The sequence below is a fragment of the Toxorhynchites rutilus genome, chromosome 3, assembly GCF_029784135.1.
Source record: "Toxorhynchites rutilus septentrionalis strain SRP chromosome 3, ASM2978413v1, whole genome shotgun sequence".
Lineage (NCBI taxonomy): Eukaryota > Metazoa > Arthropoda > Insecta > Diptera > Culicidae > Toxorhynchites > Toxorhynchites rutilus.
Window position 1 is genome coordinate 299,776,031 of NC_073746.1, and position 18,003 is coordinate 299,794,033.

Sequence of the window (18,003 nt, forward strand, 5' to 3'; positions counted from 1 at the left end):
CACCAAGTGTTCGTCGATCACCTACCTTGCTTCATGTCCATAAAGAGCAACTTGGAGAATCAGCGTTCCATACAGCGCTAGTTTCGTGCGAGTTTGCAGACTTTGAGACCTCAGCTGGCTGAGTAATCCGTAGAAAGTTCTGCTAGCAGCCGCAATTCGCCTTTTGACTTCACGGCGCACATCATTGTCACATGTCACTCTATACCAGCCAGGGCCCGAAATCTTCGAAGGTGAAAAATGAAGACCGACTCTACTCTCCGTAGCTTCGCTTCGACTAGAACTGCTTCGGCAGTCGCCTCCAACAAAAAGTGACTTGTCTAGAAAATGAATTGACTAGCGTTGACTAGCGAGGATGACTGGTGAACTAGTCCAGCCAGTAGTTATTTTAACTGACTCGAATAATGAAAACAAATCTGCCTTTTACATTCAACTGACTTCAATCCACACTTCCATTTCCCCCTGACACTAATTTTATACCCGCCTACGCAATCTTATTTTTACGTCCGTATAAAGAGGAACGAAAACATGATTTCTGATGCAAAAAAGAAGTTACCTCATCAATAGACGGTTTATTGTCTACTCATCGTGAATTCAAACCAACGAACTTAGACATTCATCAAGTATGCTATAAAGGTCCTCGCGTTAGTATTAGTAAATAGCGTGCAAAATAGCGCACACACACACTTCACGCTATTTTATACGTGTGAGTAATTTTCGTGTACGATACAAAATAATCTAGCTCACCTGTAGCGTATGTCAAACCACGTTGAACTCGAACATCGATGCCAAGGCGCCTAGAAGTATATCCTAAGGTGAGGCCGTTTCGACACCAAGTTGGTTAGGGGAGCGGTATATGAAAACAGTATAGAAGAAAGCAGAAGGAGAATTATTTGCTTGAAGTGTGAAAGAGACAGACTGATCACGAGCGAGCTTGGGCACAAGCCTATTGTGTTTTGTTTACAAACAAAACACAGTAGACTTCTAAGATGGCTGAAGAGAGGTTTTAGCAAGTTGGCCCACCTTAGGATATACTTCTAGGCGCCTTGATCGATGCATGCACACGTACATGGAAGAGAGAAAGAGAGGAACGAATTCGTTTTGGGGAAGTCAGTTCAAAATGCAATGAGGACAATTTGACTGGGAAGAATGAAATGATATAGTCGAGTCGGTAGAGGGAGATAGCGACTAAACGCCCGACTGACTGTTTAGTCGTTTTGGCGGAGAAACTGCGTGAAGAAGCCAAAAGTCATTACTAACTGAATACGGATATAGTCAGTCAGATAGTCAGTTTTGCCGGGATACCGTCTTCCTAGCGCTCTTGCCATTTTTCAGCTCATTGATCGTCTTTCTAATCTCGTCCTGTGTTGGTGGTTCCACAGCTTGTCCGTCGCTCATAGTCGTTATTCTGTTCCTGATTCGCTCTTCTTTTTTCTCTCCATTCAACAATGCCTGAAAGTGGTCTGTTCATCTGGCTACAACCGTCTGCCTGTCAGTAAACAGGTTGCCATCCTTGTCGTTACACATAGACGGGTTAAGGAAATTCCTGCTCTTGACGCTATTGACCGTTTCATAGAAACTCTGTGCGCTGGCGAGCACCTTCTGTTCGCTCTTGCATTCTCACACCTCTCTCTGTTCTGATGCGTAGTCACAGTGAGCTTACGTCTCCTGGCCTGGTTCTTTTCGTCTGTCACTTTTTGGCACTCAAAATTATTTTTATGTTTATAACATTCAAGCTTATCATGCATCTTTTGGATAAAATTAAGAATAACACACAAAAACTCTAAAACTTTTAAGTATTTCTCTTATAAAATGTTACTTAGATCAACTGATTTGAAAGATTTATAACTGTATCCTGTATCTAATTTTCTTATCTTTCAAATGGAAGCAACAGAATTGTCCTACGTAGCGTAATTTTGCAATTAGAGCCAGATTAATTCAAACACAGCCGAAAGCAGCCGAAAGCAAGTTCAATAACTCATTGTTGAAACTTAAACACATGCGTAGAAGGACTTTTTTCATCAAATATGATCGCCTATCACCTCCTGAAAGAATTTGGATTTTTTATATGAGAAAGGTATGTTATGACATTGAGGGGATGAATCAAAATTATTTTTTTCTTTTATATTCAAAAAACGAAAAATATTGGAAAAAAACCAATAAAAACATTTTTGACGTAGGACTACGTCTTTCATTTCTATACCGGGGTGTAAAATCAAAGTTTCGAAAACGAAAGCGTTACGCCGGAGATCGAGATTTTGAGCGTTAATAGCTCCTAAACAACTGAACGAAATGGTATGATAAACACTTCATTCGAAATATAAAATGTCTACGCGTTCTATACTTGTTACTTTTTGATCCAAAAACTTGTTTCAATAGTCTTAAAATTGCTTTCAAAACAAGCTATTGAAATCACCAATCAGTATATAAGCGAGCGCCGCTCGGAAATCCACTCAGTTCTAATTGAACAGCGATTGGAGCATGTTGTCGCTGTTGTGGTGAAGCTCTTCGTTTATCATGAAAGCGCGGATGAACGGTGCCACCAAGAGCCTGTTTGTGCACCTTAGGCCAGAAGAGAATCCATCAGGAGGAGAGTGATGCCACAAACGGTTCCCCGGGAAGAGTTCGGAGCAGCCGCCACACACACACATACAAGCGCGGAATTCTTCGTTTGGATGCCATTCAGCATCGAGAAAATTCCGGAAGGATCTAATCATTTCTGGAAAATAAACTGCCAGTTCCTCTGGGAATTTAAAAATACATTCATGTGAAAGAGTTTATTTGAATGTTTTCTATCCATGTAACACTGTGACCAAATACATTTAGTTTTGTGATTTTTCAATCAATCGCAATGAACTGGATAGCTTCTGAAGATTATTCTTCCCCATCAGTAGGATATTTGCGTATCCAATATTGTATGCGCCCGCAATCGATTATTGCTCAGTCGCCGAAAGTTCCGAGCTCAGAGAGTTCATTCCCCTCTAGTTTGCCTTCCAAATTGCCATCGTAAACCACGCCTTCTCTCGATTCAGTCACGCACAAAAAGCATACTTAAGCGATATTCTGGTGGTGAGACGCATTCATTTTTCGTGAGGACATCGACAAGACAACATCGTTGCTGAGGGTGCTGGTCGGCGAAGGATCGAGATCTGCCCTGAAACGCAAGCAGTTTGTTTGAAACTGTGAGGGAGCACAGAGAAGCCGATCCTTCAGGAGAATAGAAGGTGACCATCGAAGCAGCCGCTACACATACACATACACGCACGGAATTCTTTCCGTTTGGATGCCGTTCAGTATCGAGAAAGATCCGGAAAATAATCTGCCAGTTCCTCTAGGAATTTAAAAATACATTCATGTGAAAGAGTTTATTTGAATGTTTTCTATCCATGTAACACTCTGACCAAATATGTTTCAATCAAGTGCTATTAACAGGTGGTTATCGAATTAGTATTAACCACTGGTGGGCTTCCAGTATCGAGGAAAATGTGGAAATATCCAATGGTTGCTGGAAAATAATCTGCCAGTTCCCCTTGGAATTGAAAATTACATAAAGGCGAAAGAGTTTATTTTAATGTTTTCTATCCATAAAATATCCATATAATACATTTGGGTTTGTGATTTGTCAATCAAGTACAGTTAGCAGGTTAGCTTCTGAAGATTATTCTTCAGAACAAGGTTTTTCGTATTCTATATTGGATGCATAAAACCTTGTGCCTCCAACGTAACGCTCTCGTTTTCGAAGTCCCCCAAATATTCATTTATTCATTCATTCAGAATGGATTGAGATTCAACTTCAAACAAATGATCTCTAAATCAACGATAGTCCTACGTCACCCTTGCGGTTATACCATAGATATAACCCACTTCATGTTTTTTTACTCGATTATATTAGGCTGTCAAAAAAGTCCTGCGGTATTTCCGCGAGGTGTCGTTGTAAGCGCGTAGTTCTAGTTGTATTCATTGTATCGAGTCATAAAGGGTGTGTCACATCAAATTGTATCACGGAAAAAACGCTGTAGAAATTCGCTCAGTAGACCGATCCTTTTGAAAATTTTAGACAGTAAAATAAAAACTATTAATCAACTTTTGACATTTTCTTTTTATTTATACTTCGAGTCCAAGCCCGTATGCTCGCACCTTCCTCTTTACCCCGTCCATAAGGTTCTGTACAACGTCAGGTTGTAGTTTTTTTTGAACAGAAATTCATTTTCTCTTGAAGTCCGCCTCCGATTTGACAACTTTTGGGTTCTTCCGGAGGGCCTGCTTCATAATCGCCCAATATTTCTCTATTGGGCGAAGCTCCGGCGCGTTGGGCGGGTTCATTTCCTTTGGCACGAAGGTGACCCCGTTGGCTTCGTACCACTCCAACACGTCCTTTGAATAGTGGCACGAAGCGAGATCCGGCCAGAAGATGGTCGGGCCCTCGTGCTGCTTCAATAGTGGTAGTAAGCGCTTCTGTAGGCACTCCTTAAGGTAAACCTGCCCGTTTACCGTGCCGGTCATCACGAAGGGGGCGCTCCGCTTTCCGCAAGAGCAGATCGCTTGCCACACCATGTACTTTTTGGCAAACTTGTATAGTTTCTGCTTGCGAATCTCCTCCGGAACGCTGAATTTGTCCTCTGCGGAGAAGAACAACAGGCCCGGCAGCTGACGAAAGTCCGCTTTGACGTAGGTTTCGTCGTCCATTACCAGGCAATGCGGCTTCGTCAGCATTTCGGTGTACAGCTTCCGGGCTCGCGTCTTCCCCACCATGTTTTGCCTTTCGTCGCGGTTAGGAGCCTTCTGAACCTTGTATGTACACAGGCCCTCCCGCTGCTTGGTCCGCTGGACGAATGAACTTGACAAATTCAGCTTATTGGCGACATCCCGGACCGAACTTCTCGGATCACGTCTAAACTGCTTAACTACGCGCTTGTGATCTTTTTCACTGACGGAGCATCCATTTTTGCCGTTCTTCACCTTCCGGTCGATGGTTAGGTTCTCGAAGTATCGTTTTAGTACTCTGCTGACCGTGGATTGGACGATTCCCAGCATCTTACCGATGTCCCGATGTGACAACTCCGGATTCTCGAAATGAGTGCGCAGGATTAATTCACGACGCTCTTTTTCGTTCGACGACATTTTTCCAAATTTACGAAAAATTGAGAGTGAAGCATGGCCAACGTGATCTATACACTCTTATCTGATTATAAGCGAAAGCTGAAGATATAATTCCTAAAAATTAAATTTATACAGCGTTTATTCCGTGATGCAAATTGATGTGACACACCCTTTACTATAGCTTGTTGGAAAGGTATTTTTGCGCGCTATAATATAGTCCTTGACAGTGTTTTGTTTGGTTAAGTCGTTCGTGAGTTATAGTGTCGCAAATATGGAGCAAAATAAAGAGAAAATCCGACATATTTTACAGTACTACTATGACAAAGGCAAAATGCATCTCAAGCTGCCAATAAAATTTGTGCAGTTTATGGACCCGATACAGTTTCCATTTCCACCGCACAACGATGGTTTCAACGTTTTCGTTCTGGTGTAGAGGTCGTCGAAGATGCGCCACGCTCCGGAAGGCCTGTCGTCGAAAATTGCGACAAAATCGCTGAATAAGCCGAGAAAGACCGGCATAGTAGCAGCCGTAGCATCGGCCAAGAGCTGGGGATAAGTCATCAAACCGTTATTAACCATTTGAAGAAGCTTGGATTCACAAAGAAGCTCGATGTATGGGTGCCACACACGTTGACGCAAAAAAACATCTTTGACCGTATCGACGCATGTGAATCGCTGCTGAATCGCAACAAAATCGACCCGTTTCTGAAGCGGATGGTGACTGGCGATGAAAAGTGGGTCACTTACGACAACGTGAAGCGCAAACGGTCGTGGTCGAAGCCCGCTGAAGCGGCTCAGACGGTGGCCAAGCCCTAATTAACTGCCAGGAAGGTTCTGCTGTGTGTTTGGTGGGATTGTAAAGGAATAATCTATTATGAGCTGCTTCCCTATGGCCAAACGCTCAATTCGGACCTGTACTGCCAACAACTGGACCGCTTGAAGGTAGCACTCATGAAGAAGAGGCCATCTTTGATAAACAGAGGCCGCATTGCGAACGAGCTAGGTAGTCAGAAGTTAGCCACAAAAGAGGCCTGTGAAAATTGGCTATCCGAGTTTTTTGCCAATAAGGAAGCGAGCTTCTATAACAGGGGTATTATGAAGTTTATGAAGGCATCTCGTTGGGAACAAGTCATCGAACAAAACGGCGCATATTTGACTTAAAACAGATGATTGTAACTAATTTTATGAACAAATGAAAATTCAAAAAAAATACCGCAGGACTTTTTTGACAGCATAATATACAGAGAAAAAGACGGGTGGGTAATGTCGGGGACATAACCGGAGTGACGTAGGACTATACAAAGGGGACAGCTTTTGTTAAATATATATTTTAAATATATTGTTTTATTTTCTTCTCCTACGTGAATACCTACCTATCTACCTGAAATATGGATTAGTTTACTGTTTACTCTTTATGAACATGTTGGGGGTTCTGAAAAGAACCTTTGGTGTTGTGTTTTTGCGTTTTTTTTACAAACTTTCTCAATTTTTTCTCACGATCTTATAGTTGATTCTTGATTTTTTTCTGAAGGCTTTGTACTTATTAAATGTTCAACGCCGGGCAGATTTGTAGTCTCCGCAAACAAAGTAAATAAACATGAAAAAGAACTGAGGTTTTGGAGACGACCTCTACGATCTGTCGAGAAATAAACGAGCTATAAGCGTTCTGAAAAACCAGCAGTAAATACAGGGACGGATGACCTTCGGATTAAAGTCCTTTAAAATAAGAACAGAGCAGCAGGAAATACATAGCTCATCGTGTTGCTCCTTAGTTATTTCTTTATCAGTCAATTTTCAACATCAGTTATCAACCAAAGAAAGCAGTTCTTGCTACCGAGAAAATTCGTTAATGCCATCCTGCATACAATGTGTTGTAATTTGAAGCCATTTTTAATTCGGAAACCATGCATGGGTTTGTGAAAACTGAATGATCAATTCAAAAGACCCCAACCACCAATAAGGTCAAGAACAAGCATAAACAAAAAAAAATCTGTTTATATTATATGTCATAATATGTCACTTTAAAATGCATTGGTATTGTGAAAAACTTTTAATAACTCTTCTTTGAAAGGTTTAATGGCCCTGAAAAGCGCCGTGTTTTACGGTGGCTGATTTTGCCACCAAAGCAGTCTGTATAAACAAACTTTTTCTTTCTTCTACCTGCTGCCGTTTTGCGATTTTAACCTGTAACTGAACATTTGCGATGACAGTGGTACAGTGTTGACTTTCAATGTGGGGTCATAATTTGAACCCCGAACTCTATGTTTACAAAAATGTCCAACTAAATATGTCGCATTACAGGTCCGTCCAATTAGCTAAATGTCGAGATTAGTGTAAATGACTGTACTTTCAATCTAGAAGCAATTTAAGAATTGGTGAAAATCAATAAGCTCAGAACTGCCAAATTCACATACTCATCATATCCTGGCAAACAAATTATGAAAAAATCAATTTGTGTTTTATTATTATTTTGGATAATGTTTTAGAAAGCATTGAACTGTATTTCCTAAACTCTTTTTTGGAAGGTTTAATGGCCCTGAAAAGCGCCTTGTTTTATGGAATGGTTCCAATTTAGAAAACTTAGTACTCGTGGTTTTGAAAAAAACCATTTCGAACGCCCTCGATGCCGTCTTGTTCTGGATTTGCCACCAAAGCAGTTTGTATAAAGAACAAACTTTTTTCTTCTGCTACCTGATGCCGTTTTGCGATTGCGTTTGCCACACGCTGCAACTGCCTGTTGTTGTCTTGATGTCCACCGAACCGAATGTGTTCTGTTCTGGATGCGGGTTTTCTTATCGTCGCGAGCAGCTTTACCAGCCAACTCGATCACTTCGGCGGTCGAAACTATATAACGGCGGCAAGGTGGACTGGTGCACTGATACGACGGCGCTTGGCCTAGCTACCCTTGCGGGGAACTACAGACCAACACGGTTCGAGCGGGATTTTGCCTTTCCCTTCACTTTTCCTCCTTTGCCATGTCCAGACATGGCTGCTTGTGTTGGTTTGTTGATGTGATGTGATGCGAAACGATGTGGTGTACGGTTTGAATGAGAATGATCGTTACGGCAGCGGAGCGGGGATTTTAAGCAGACTGGCTGGCTCGAGAATTACGCATGTGTGAGACTGCGACCAATGTTTCGTTCATTTTTTTTCTTTTTCCTTTCCAATCGTGCTTCATTCTATTTCGCTGCTGCTCTGGTTGCCCGTTTTGGTCGGTACGATTTGAGGAACACAAAATGGACCAATCAAAAATGGGCGCATAGTGCATTTGGACAATGCTTGATATTTCACAATTATTCAATTATTTATCTCAAGAAAAATGAAATGTTATTCGTTATGATAGATGCGTAGATATATTTCCTATCAATTGATGCAAAAACCTTTGCGATCTATTGAGAAATGCTCGAGTTCCAAAGCGTTCCAAATCTTGCATTTTTCCTACTTGTTCAGTGCCTAGATTTCCATTTCACCCCTTATATCTTCCGGTTAGACGTAGTCCTACGTCAAAAAAAATCAGAGACTGCATATAATAGGGGCCGAGCTGTAAATGAAATTCTCAATTACTTCATTAAAATGCTAAAATTAGGATTGACTATACCTGTTTTGTTCCTTTATTTATTTAATTCCTCGTTGCCTCGTCGATATTATTCTAGTCTGGAACAGTGCCTGTGGTGGGTCGTAACAACTACACCGCCAGGTGATGTAGCATCGGTATCCTTTGGTGGTGAGTGCCTCCTTGCTATGTTTATCGATGTTCTTTCGAACTACACATGAAGCGAATAACACCTTTTATGTGTTACCGCAGTTGGATATTTGGAGATTAATTCAAAATCATGAGGTTCTGTTAGTTTTCATAGCCAACAATCTCATGCTCTTTCGTCTAGTATCAAAACACTTCGGCTTCGGAAATATGTTAACAGAACGGTACCATACTAGATTACGAGATATAGTTTAAAGTTCATCCAAGCATCGAGTCGGATCTGTAGATCTTGAAAGTTTGCAATAAAATATTCGTCGCCAAACAGATGAGCAACTGATTCATTTTTGGTAAATTTCTGAATGGAAGCACTCTAGTGAAGTCATAGTTGCCCTAGATGTCCACTGTGGACAATTTTTTGCACAACCAGCGCGTATTAATGCATATTCCACTTACACATGAATGCGAATATTCATCTAATAATGCTTCCGTCAGGTGGCGTTAGAAAAAAATCTATGTAAAGAAATTCTCATTTAATCACAAACGGATTCCAATTGAAAAAGTTCGAATTGGAAACAGCACCGTGTGTATTCTTGTTTTGGCTACACATGTCGGTTCTTATAAGATGTGAAATGTATGAAGGAAAGAAGCCCCACTTTTTCCCGGTGAGCGTTTTGGTTCTATTTTTCATCTGGGATTTCCACCAAGTCCCATATTGTCTAGTGGTTAGGATATCCGGCTCTCACCCGGAAGGCCCGGGTTCGATTCCCGGTATGGGAACACTTTCTTTTTGTAGAATTCGTTACTTTTTCTTTTCACAATTTTTCTCGCAAACCATCAGACATGAAACCCGGTGATAATAAGGCAGCAGCACTTTTTCCCGCGATCGACTTCAATCTGTCACGTACAATCCCGGTTGCAAAATTCCCTCACGCTGTTCACTTCTACCAATTTTAACGACAGCTGTGGTGTTTTGATTGGAATTCGCGCGCAATACTTGTCGTGACAGTGTCATTAATTCCTCACCTTTCCTGTTGGCTTCTCTCTGTAAACAGTGCCTTTGCACGTTTGCATTGGCAGTTGTTCCTTATTGGCAAAAGGGTGTTATTAATTTTAGTCTTCTTGCAGTTCGTTTGTTATTCTCTTTCTCTCTCTCCCTGTCTTGTAGTGTGCGGTGTGTAGTAGGCCGCGACATCAGGCCGTGCAAGTGTCAAGCGTAGGGTGCAGCTGCAGTGTCCACCGGTCGCGACATTTTCCACGTCGGAAAATAATTGGCTGAAGGGTGCTTTCGTGTGTGAGCGTAGATGTATATAAAGCACGATTGTGACGGTAAATTGTCAAAGAACGATCACACACACGCGCGGGAACCAAAGAAATGAGAAAACATAAGCCCCAACAAAACGGGGCGACAGCAGCAGCAGCAGCAAGCGAAAGCTGAAGCTATCTTTGGGTTGGACACCACTTAGCTTCGTTGCCGTTGGTGCGGTTTTTCTAAGGCGGGGCGAAATTAATATACTAGCGACAATATTTTACGCTGGAATTATGTGTGTACGTCACCGGGCGGTACTTGCTTACCGCGATGTCGTGACTCGCTGTTGAAGGGAAGGTGAAGGTGGCCAGACGGAAGATTTAATCGCGCAAGGTGGACCGCTGCACGCGGAACTGCCGATTCTTGATAATGAATAAAATAAAAGGCAAAGGTAATTTGAGACGATAATTTTTCTGTGTGTTTTTTTTATTCAAGATGGCAGTATGATAATAACAATTTTTCTTTTTCTCGGTGAAAATGAATTTCATTCGGCTTGTAAAGTGAATACCGATTAATAAAAAGCTTCCCATACCGGGAATCGAACCCGGGCCTTCCGGGTGAGAGCCGGATATCCTAACCACTAGACAATATGGGATTTGGTGAGCGAATTGATATGTGCCGCCTACTTATGAATTTGATGGTTTTAGGTTTTAATGGTCTCAATTTGTTATGGTAATCAAGAGAAGTTTAATGGAGATGTGTCTTTTTATATATTGATAAATGATTTTTATCTTTAAATTGACCTTTTTGCGGAAATTTAGATAAATATGAAAGATAAACAAGATTCATTTAATTCTTTGTGAACTTTAGATATACAGTGTCGGACAATAGAATAGGACCACAGCTCAATCCAAAACAGAAAGTGACAAAACTTTGAGAAAAAAATTTCCATTTAAGTGCATCAAACCATTTACAAATTGTAAATTCCATTCTTCGAAGAAATTAAAATCATCCGTAGTTAAACCAATTGTCCTTTATTTAAAAATGCGTTTTAAGCATACTTACTGACTAAAATAACGCGACATAAAATAGGACCGCTTTAGAATTCATGGTAAAAAAAAATTAAAAAAAAGGAAATTCATACCGTGATCGATTTGCAGGGTTAGTACTTGGTGGTATAACCCTTATTACGCATCACTTCTCGCACCCGGTTCGGCATCGACTCCACCAGCTTTTGGCACGTTGTCAGCGGGATAGCGTACCACACCGCCTGGATTCTCTCCCACAGCTGCTGCTTGTTTTTTGATTTTTCGGTGTACACCTTACGTTTAACTATTTCCCATAGGTTCTCTATGGGATTGAGATCAGGGGACTGTGCTGGCCACTCCATAACGTCTACCTTATTATCCTGGAACCACTTTTTAACCGTTTTAGCGGTATGTTTGGGGTCGTTGTCCTGCTGGAACTGCCACTTTAAAACATTCAAACATGGAGGAGGTAACATCATGGTGTGGGGGTGCTTTTCTTGGTACGGGGTGGGTCCCTTGTACTGGATCGACCGGATTATGGACCAGCATCTCTACGCCCAGATACTTCGGGAAGTAATGCTGCCACACGCCGAGTGGGAGATGCCCCTAAAGTGGCAGTTCCAGCAGGACAACGACCCCAAACATACCGCTAAAACGGTTAAAAAGTGGTTCCAGGATAATAAGGTAGACGTTATGGAGTGGCCAGCACAGTCCCCTGATCTCAATCCCATAGAGAACCTATGGGAAATAGTTAAACGTAAGGTGTACACCGAAAAATCAAAAAACAAGCAGCAGCTGTGGGAGAGAATCCAGGCGGTGTGGTACGCTATCCCGCTGAGAACGTGCCAAAAGCTGGTGGAGTCGATGCCGAACCGGGTGCGAGAAGTGATGCGTAATAAGGGTTATACCACCAAGTACTAACCCTGCAAATCGATCACGGTATGAATTTCCTTTTTTTTTAATTTTTTTTACCATGAATTCTAAGGCGGTCCTATTTTATGTCGCGTTATTTTAGTCAGTAAGTATGCTTAAAACGCATTTTTAAATAAAGGACAATTGGTTTAACTACGGATGATTTTAATTTCTTCGAAGAATGGAATTTACAATTTGTAAATGGTTTGATGCACTTAAATGGAAATTTTTTTCTCAAAGTTTTATCACTTTCTGTTTTGGATTGAGCTGTGGTCCTATTCTATTGTCCGACACTGTATATACCTACTGAACAATGTGTTTTAATGTGCTTTTTATACAGGGTTTTCCAACTTTAAATTTCGAAAGTAAATTAAAATAAAACACACTTAGAATTCGAATTTCGATGAAACTTTTATTTCAAATTAAAGTTTGGTTTATGCCATTATGTGTGAAATACAACATCATTCAAATGTCCACCTAGGGCTTCCTCGCACACCTTGATCCGGAACAGGTAATTTTCGATGACTTTTCGGCACATATGGGGCGGTATCTCGGTCATAACTTTACGAATGTTGTCTTTCAAATGTTCAAGAGTTTGCGGAGAGTTGGCATGGACACGGTCTTTCGCATAACCCCACAAAAAAAGTCTAGCGGGTTCAAATCGCATGATCTGGACGGCCAATTGGCATCACCAAAACGCGAAATTACGCGTCCCTCAAATTTCGTTCGCAATATGGCCATGTTCGGTCGTGTTGTGTGGCAAATGGCGCCGTCCTGCTGAAACCACATGTCATCCGTATCCATATCTTCAATTTGTGGCAAAAAAATCGGTTAACTTGCGGCCATAGCGCTCACCATTCACAGTTACCGTCTCGCCGTCCTCATTTTCAAAGAAATACGGCCCGATGACTCCACCAGACCATAATGCGCACCAAACAGTGACTTTTGGCGGATGCAATTGCCTCTCAACAATCAACAATCACTCGAAATGTGCCTCATCGCTGAAGAAAATTTGATGCGAAAATTCAGCATTTTGCTGCTGTTGTTCGTTCACCCAATCGACGTATGCCCGACGCATTCCATGGTCACCACGCTCTAATTTTTGTACCAGTTGGACTTTATATGGATGTGGGTGCAAGTCTAAATGCAAAATTCGCCACAATGATGTGTTTGACAAGCCCAATTGCTGAGCACGCCGTGGAATCGAAACATTCGGGTCATCCTCCACACTGGCAGCAACAGCAGCAATATTTTCGGCCGAACGCACATTACGATGATGCACAGGTTTCACAATATCCGCTACGGATCCAGTTTGTTCGAATTTACGCACTACATTAGCGATTGTGTGCTCTGTAGGCCGTCCATGACGACCAAAATCCGCCCGTAATGCTCGAAAAACATTTGCCGGTTTTTCATCATTTTTATAGTATAATTTAACAAAATTAACACGTTGTGCGATGCTAAAACGATCCATATTGTAAAATGGCAGACATTCAACTAACGATATGACGCTTTGGTTGACAGCTATGTCAAACGGTTGTCAGCGCAGGGCTGTATACTTTCGGAAGCCCGAAATGGAAACCCCTATATAAAAATTGTATTTCATAATTATTCTCTGTTCGATATCTTTCGAAACAATCCTCAACATGTAGTCCTGGTTTTTGCCTACATGTACCGTACAAATAATCAAATTGGCGTAATCCGTCTTTTATCTTTCTGTTTGTACCTACAGAACAGCTCTTGCTTTCACATCTACATAGTGCCTCAATACATGGAGTTTTCTATTAACACGTTAACTGCCACGCCAGTCACCGGTAACTGACACCGAATTTTCGCTCAGACTGCGTCAGTCATCGGTGACTGACAGTATAAAATATGTTAATAAGGGTAACTAATATGAGCATATAAGCTTATAAGCATTTCATTTCGAACAAAAATACCTTCCAATACGATTAGAAACGATGACCCTAATACGTTTAAAAATTTCCATAGATTCGCTATAAAACCGTAGCACTCAACGTGTTAAACCATTCTCCAAACATGGACGACAACTTCCGTTTATATTGAGTATCGTTATCTATTACTCATAGAAACACCGTTTTGATCCGTGAACAGGTTCACTAGACACAGTGGCGTAGTGTACGGAGGGCGAGGGGGCGGCCCGCGCTGGGTGTCATCCAGGAGAATGGTAGGTATATGTTATTGTTTCGAAGAATAAATTAATGGTTTTAAAGGAACGTCAACCGTCAGTGATTCCTTTTTGTTTATTTTTGTATATTATAGAGCCTCTATATACATGAAAGCTCATTCTCCTCTACTCGGTGGTTGGTGGTTTTATTAAGAGAGGAATTTGACTATGAAAAATCCATGTGAAATAACCTTTCTTGTTTGGATGGGAAAAAGGTTGCTGGTTTGAGTAACATGTCGGTTTAGATTTCATGGAGATTTCAGTTCAGACTTTTTTGACAACGCCCCAACAATGTCCGAATCAAATAAAGGGGTTGAGATTTTTTCTAAGAATCAAAACATAAAAGCGGTATTCATAGGGTTTGTAGATCACTCTTTCACCTTTTGAGGATAACATGTCTTTGGTGGGAAACCACAGTATGTGACATTCTTGACCCTCCTATACTCGCCTGCAAAATCATAACACGTATACTCGCGCACGGTGTCACAGACCGAAAATTAAACTTCTCTGTAATGTTGCCATTGTGTATTTTTCAGGCTTTATTGGCATTTATTTGAAGAAGAGGGTATGATTGAATGAAAAAACTCCTAAAAATATGTTTTCTTTGTCTTTATTATGTTTCAATAGTCATCTTATTCAGCCTCATCAAAACAGAGTAATTTTTGATACTCCAACACAAATAAAGAAATTCGAATTTTTCACTGTTATTAATTAAAAGTAAGCAACTGAATATAATTCATGGAAGTATAAAGAGCTATAAAATAACATAAAAACATATTAATCGATTATGGTTTCACTGGAGTATGAATCGGAACATGCTCGAAGTAAACATATTTTTTACATTTCATGCAGTTGTTGCATGTTTTTCGGGTTTTTTTTTATCAAAGAGAAGATTGTATAACGTATTCTAGATGATAAAGGTTCTGGAATATAAAGTTTGCATATTTCTAATATTTTTGGTCTCTTAATTCTTGGTAAACTAAAAATTAATGCCTTTTTCTAGATGGGGCATATATATACAATCTTTTTTTTTTCCAAAATATATATTTTTATCAAGGCTCATATGGCGTTAGCCTCACGGGGCCGGGAGTTCAATACTTTGACAATTTTTCTTATTATCTATGTTAGTAATATGTAACCGATTACTCGCGGTTGGCTCGAAATTAGTATTACAAGTGTTTTCGTAATTCGGATGTTGCTGTCTCCAATGCTCTGTGCGTGTGCCCGACACGGGATACTTCCTATTGGGATGCAGCTGACCCTTAATCAGCAACGCCCCCCTAGTCTGTACCTCATATCTAGCGTGGTGCGTCTTCTCGACTCGAGGAATCCAGGATAGAATGGTCACTAGCCGGCGCAATCATCAGCTCGTGTAGAGTTGTCATGAGCGGTACAACCTTTGGCTCTTGTTGAATGATCAGTGGACTGCACAACCTTTGGCCCGTGTATCTGTAAAGAGTGTGTGTATGTATTGCCGCGACTAAGTAAAAGTTTATCGATCTGATAGGAGGGATATAAAACGGGGACACAACGAAGGAAACATCATTAAACGTTGACATCGGCGTTTCTGAGGAACAGGTATAGATGAAGCAGAAGGATTACGGCTACCTAAGATATCCCGGACGGGGATATCCGATTGTCTGCCTTTTGCTCTCAGTGCTCTAGAGAGCTGAGAGCGAGCAGCATGGAACCGGATAGACGACCAGACAATATGCTCGATGTCGTGGTAGCCATCGCCACAATCACAAAGATTGTTTGCTGCGAGCCCAATGCGATAGAGATGCGCGTTTAGGTTGTAGTGATTGGACATAAGCCGAGATATCACGCGAATGAAATCACGACCTACATTCAATCCCTTGAACCATGCCCTCGTCGAGACCTTAGGGATAATCGTGTGTAACCAACGACCGAACTCATCTCCACTCCACATGCGCTGCCAACTTACGAGCGTATACTGACGAGGAATGTGGAAAAATTCATTATAAGCAATTTGCCTTTCAAAAAGTGTGCCTTCTAAAGCGCCCACCTTAGCTAGCGAGTCCGCTTTCTCATTCCCCGGAATCGAACAATGAGAGGGAACCCATGCTAAGGTATTCTTGAATAATTTTTCGACCAAAACACTCAATAGTTGTCTTATTCTAGTTAGGAAATAAGATGAGCGTTTATCAACCTTCATTGAGCGGATTGCCTCTATTGAGCTGAGACTGTCTGAAAAAATTAAATAGTGGTCGATGGGCAATGTTTCAATGATCCCCAGTGCGTAGTATATCGCACCCAGTTCAGCGACATACACGGAACAAGGATCTTTGAGTTTGAAAGAGGCACTGGAATTTTCATTGAAGATGCCGAAGCCAGTGGACCCGTTTATGAATGAACCGTCAGTAAAGAACATTTTATCAGATCCAACTTTCCCATATTTTGCCGAAAATATCGGCGGAATAGAATCGGAGCGTAGGTGGTCTGGGATTCCATGGATTTTTTGTCGCATGGACAGATCAAAAATGACAGAGGAATTGCAGAAGTATGGGAAGCAAACTTGGTTGGAGATGCCTGGTGAAGGGTGCACGTCGTGGGTAAGGTACTCATGGTATATAGACATAAAACTTGACTGAGGAATCAGTTGGAGTAGATTTTCGAAGTTATCAATCAACAATGGATTCATGATCTTGCAACGGATGAGAAATCTGTAGGATAATTCTGTGAACCGAAGAGTAAGCGGGGGTACTCCTGCCAAAACTTCGAGACTCATCGTATGTGTCGAATGCAAACACCCCATGGCTATACGCAAGCAACGATATTGTATTCTCTCCAGCTTGAGAATATGAATCCTGGCAGCTGATCGGAAGCAAAAACTGCCATATTCTAACACTGATAATATCGTTGTTTTGTATATTTGAATGAGGTCTCCTGGATGGGCACCTCACCATGTTCCGGTTATTGTTTGGAGAAAATTGATTCTTTGCTGGCATTTCTGTTTCAAATACGCAATGTGTATTCCCCAGGTACATTTAGAGTCAAAATATACTCCAAGGTATTTGAAAAACATCGAGTGCTTGATCGTTTTGCCGGATAGGTGAAGCTGGAATTGGGCGGGTTCGTGCTTCCTAGAAAAAACGACCATTTCAGTTTTCTCCGTAGAGAATTCGATACCCAGCTTGAGGGCCCACGTGAACAGATTGTTCAGGGTATCTTGCAACGACTTTTGCAGAACGACGGGATTAGTACCCGTGATGGAAATAACTCCACCGTCTGCAAGTTGTCTCAGCGTGCAATCTCTAGTTAGACAATCATCTATATCATTGACGTAAAAACTGTACAAGAGGGGGCTTAGGCAGGAGCCTTGTGGTAGGCCCATAAAACTGTATCGAGAAGATTTCAAGCTGCCATGATTGAAAAACATGTGCTTTTCTGACAGTAAATTGTACAGGAAATTATTCAGAATTGGTGGAAGTCCACGATTATGAAGTTTCTCTGAGAGAATTTCCATGGAAACTGAATCAAATGCCCCTTTGATATCGAGGAAAACGGAAGCCATTTGTTCTTTGCGAGCAAATGCGATTTGGATTTCAGAAGATAGCAGCGCGAGACAATCGTTTGTCCCTTTACCTCGGCGGAAGCCAAACTGCGTATTTGACAGCAAATTGTTCGCTTCAACCCACTTGTCCAAACGAAGTAGAATCATTTTCTCTAACAATTTACGAATACAGGATAACATTGCAATCGGCCTATACGAGTTGTGATCGCAAGCCGGCTTGTTGGGTTTTCGTATGGCTATCACTCTCACTTGCCTCCAGTCATGTGGGACAATATTCAGCTCCAGAAACTTGTTGAA

General features: G+C 41.4%; 2 non-coding genes across 2 annotated transcripts; one reads left to right on the top strand and one right to left on the bottom strand.

Moving 5' to 3' along the window:
• Nucleotides 1-9,502: 9,502 nt before the first annotated feature.
• Trnae-cuc (transfer RNA glutamic acid (anticodon CUC)) lies at nt 9,503-9,574 on the top strand. The gene has a single exon. It is a non-coding gene; the product is annotated as a tRNA-Glu (tRNA).
• Nucleotides 9,575-10,626: 1,052 nt separating this feature from the next.
• Nucleotides 10,627-10,698, bottom strand: Trnae-cuc (transfer RNA glutamic acid (anticodon CUC)). The gene has a single exon. It is a non-coding gene; the product is annotated as a tRNA-Glu (tRNA).
• Between the last annotated feature and the right edge of the window lie 7,305 nt (nt 10,699-18,003).